Genomic DNA, 3,798 nt, shown 5'->3' with positions numbered 1-3,798 from the left:
AAGGTGGTGAGACATATGTCTACTTATTTTTGTCCTAAATTTTCTGTACTATTGCATTAAAACTAAAATATTTGACCAATCAAAATTTGTTTTCCTTCAGATAAGGCCTAGTAGTTTAGAAACTAAATTCAATTTCCTAGAGATTCTTTTCTATCAACTTTTTGATAGAAAATTCATAATAAGTTGAAAATTGTACGTTAAGTGGATATAACCCTTATTTGTTGATTTTTCATTACCACTTAAGAGCATAGTTTGGTTGACCATGATCCTGCACATACCCTACTAGCAAAAAAGCAAGTTTGACATTAGTGACAAAACAATAATTAAAACACATAGTCTTCTTTAATAATCTCTCTCAACAATGATCTTTTCAATTAGATCTCAACATAATGCATAGTGAAAAAAGAGATTCATCACAAGTTGGAGACCATTTTGAAGAATTTCAAGTTGGTGAACCTGATATCTTAGTCGAGGAAAAACTTAAACATGATATAGAAAAATTTCCCATGAGTAGGGAGTCACAAAATGATATTTCCAAAAGTGTTTCCATAAATGATGTTCATGCATAGAAGGGGAAAAAAATTGGAATAAAAAAAATATTGATCTCACTAGGATCTATCCAAAAGGAATTTTCTATTAAAATGGGTGGAAAAGCTTTGGTTCATTAAACCAATTCCCAATCTAGTTAATGGTGAGCCTTCTGTAGAATGAGGATGTAAGATTTACACAAAGATAACAAAGAAGGAGAAGAGGTTGTAGCTTAAACTTGATACCATAGAAAAGCATGTTGGCAAAGTTTACAAAAAGGAAACTATAGATGGAGTTAAAAAATCCATGCTAACTTGACAAATGAAGGACAATTGTTTGCATATCAGGAATGAAAAATTATATGACTTACATGAGCAATTATGGAAGAAGTATTCTATAGTAAAAGGTTCTATTGAAGATTTCCTTGGGAAAGCAGTAGAAGTGGAAAATATGAGAATTTTTTTTTTGTTAAGTGTGGTCTTTTATATTTTGAGTACTGGGCATCTTATGATGGACTACCCTTTAATTAATGGTTTATTGCACTTTTTTAAAGTTCAAAACTATTTGAACAATCATTGGTCAGTAAACAATGGATAGGAATGGACTAGTTGTCTTTCAAGGTTGAGAAAGAAGATATGAAAGAAAAAATAAAATAGTCAAATTTCATTACATTGTCTATAGATGAAGTTACAACAATTGATAATACTTTCTAGGTGTGCATGCATGTTTATACTGTAAATGATCTTTGTTGTCAAAACTTTCTATTATCTGTTGCTGAATTGAATTGTAGTGTGACAGCAAAAAAATTATGTGATTTATTAAAGAGTAATCTAATTGATTGTGGAGGTATGAATAATATGGATTTTGCCAAAAATTTGGTGTGTGTTGGAGCAGATGGAGCTTTGGTTATGTAAGGTCATAATGGTAGTATTTGCAAAAAGATTTAGAATGATTTGGCACCCTATGCTATTCCCATTCTTGATTATATGTTATAAATTTTGTTGGTGTAAATAAGTATTTACTTATTACACTTACTTAAGTTTACTTAGGTTAATGCATTATTTAATTATTTTGCATTATTTTATTATTTATTTAGGTGAGACACTTAGGAGTTTGTGTACTCTCACAGAAGTGTGCAACTCTAATTATGCACATGGTGTCTACAAAATAGGAGGTTGCATCATTCACTAAGTTGTCATATTGACAACACAATTATTTGCACTCCTTATTTAGCACATGTTGTCTACACCAATAATTTGCGTGCTACACCATTGTAGGCTTATACTCACATCATTGCACTTACAACTATGCTTAATGGAGGATAACCCATATCTAGTGGATATGTGCCTAGTTGTATGACTGTTGCTTGACTTTAAGTCACTCATTTTTTTGGCAATATTGGTCATATCAAGTCAGTATAGTCAGTCTTGAGTCTAGGTCTAAGTCATTATAGGTAGGCAATCTTTGCTGGGTTCCCCTTCAAATTGCCTTCTTCTTTTCAAGCCACGTGGGTTATTTGGAAGTCCTTTCATGATGGGTAGGTGATAGATCCCAACCTAGCAAGGATATTATGCTCCCATTGATAATCTCTTTCAGATGGAATGATGATTGAAGTCATGATTCTTGGACACTCGTAAGGAATCAAAAAAAGTTTCTTTATTTGAGTAATGCAGTGGGGAGTTTTAATGGAAAATCTTCAAGATTGCAAGAGGCTAGTGGCATTGAGAGATCTGATGATATGGTATTCTAGTGTGGAAAAAACTACTTAGAATGAAATTTGTAGTCTTCTTGTGTTGCAGGAGGAAAGTTGGATGATATTTACATGATAGTGGGGATGGTGGTTAATACACAAGCCCTTTTCATAGAACCCGATCTGCTTTTACTTGATGAACTCACTAATCACCTTGATCTACATGCAATTTTATGGCTAGCAATATATCTTTTAAAAAGGTCAAAAACTTTAATTTTCATCTCACATACAAGTGAATTTCTGAACATGGTGGTTACAGTTATTTTACATTTACATGGACAAAAGCTAATAGCTTACAAGGAGGACTGATACATTTTAGAGAGATCAAGATGAGTTTCTTCGTAATCAGAAAAAGCTTTTGAATCAAATGAGCGTACAAGAGCTCACATGTAGGCTTTCACTGACAAGTTTCATTACAATGCTAAAAGAGCATAGCCTATTCAATCAAGAATTAAGAGGATACCTTGAGGACACTAAAGGACAAACATCAAAGCTTGAATCAGTTACTCCAAGAATTTTCCTTTGCAGTTATGAAGGCTATGGGAAGACTTTTCCAAAGGGAGGAGCTTTACGGAAACATTCCATGTACATGGCGAGAGACAACATGTTTGTCATTATGATGGATGCAGCAAGAAATTTCTAGATAGTTATAAAGCTAAAGAGAAACTTTCTTATTCACACTGAAGAAAAAAAATTTACATGTCCTCATGAAGTTTGTGGTAAGGAATTCTCTTTGGATTTTAACTTTCAAGCACATATACGCATGCACTCACAAGAGAACTATCATATTTGTCCATTTGAGGAATGTGGAAAACATTATGTGCATGAGCACAAGTTAAGAATTCATATAAAATCCACACATGAGAAAAATTTTTCGTGACTCCCCCTCAAGCTGAGAGGGAATTTTTTAATCCAAAAGTCTCAATACCAGCATATAAAACTATCACTTTGGATCGCCCCTTTGTCTGTCCTTATGAGGTTTGTGACAAGTGCTACATACATGAGTATAAGTTGAATCTTCATCTTAGAAGAGAACATGCAGGTTATGCTTTTGAAGAAAATGAAATGCATGAAAGTTACAGTGATGATGAAATGGGTCAAGCAAGTGATCAAGAGACAAATGTAAGGAGTGCTGGTACTGTGACCAAATCTAGCCATGGAAAACTATGAGTAACTTCAAAGGCAGTGTCTGCGGGAAATGTTCAAACAAAGATTCCAATTTTAGGTGTTGATTTGAACACACAAAAAAATGCCAGATCATTTACTAAGCCAAAAGACCCTGGGAAGTCGACTAAGTTTAAAGAAATGTAATAATGTCAATGTACTCAACAAAGGCTCGAGCATTGATATAATCACCTTTATACCGATCAAAATTGATGTTCTAAATACATTTTTATCTCATGCCCCATTGGATGCCATAGCATAAGCTTGCGAGTGTGGAAGTCCAATATCTAAGCCTGATATAAAGGAGGTAAAAGTCTCAATCACAATTCACACATGAATTGACACCAAGTTCTGTT

At 33.5% G+C, this 3,798-nt stretch overlaps 1 pseudogene; it reads left to right on the top strand.

Annotated features, from left to right (window-relative positions):
- The first annotated feature begins 2,696 nt into the window (after window positions 1–2,696).
- On the top strand, window positions 2,697–3,448 carry LOC149554505 (zinc finger transcription factor YY1 pseudogene; annotated as a pseudogene).
- Window positions 3,449–3,798: the final 350 nt, after the last annotated feature.

This window comes from Cupressus sempervirens, chromosome 5 (genome assembly GCF_028749045.1).
Source record: "Cupressus sempervirens isolate cs-2001-9-10 chromosome 5, ASM2874904v1, whole genome shotgun sequence".
In the NCBI taxonomy this organism is placed as follows: domain Eukaryota; kingdom Viridiplantae; phylum Streptophyta; class Pinopsida; order Cupressales; family Cupressaceae; genus Cupressus; species Cupressus sempervirens.
The sequence above is the reverse complement of the archived record's forward strand: the minus strand, read 5'-3'. Positions and strand labels throughout refer to the sequence as shown.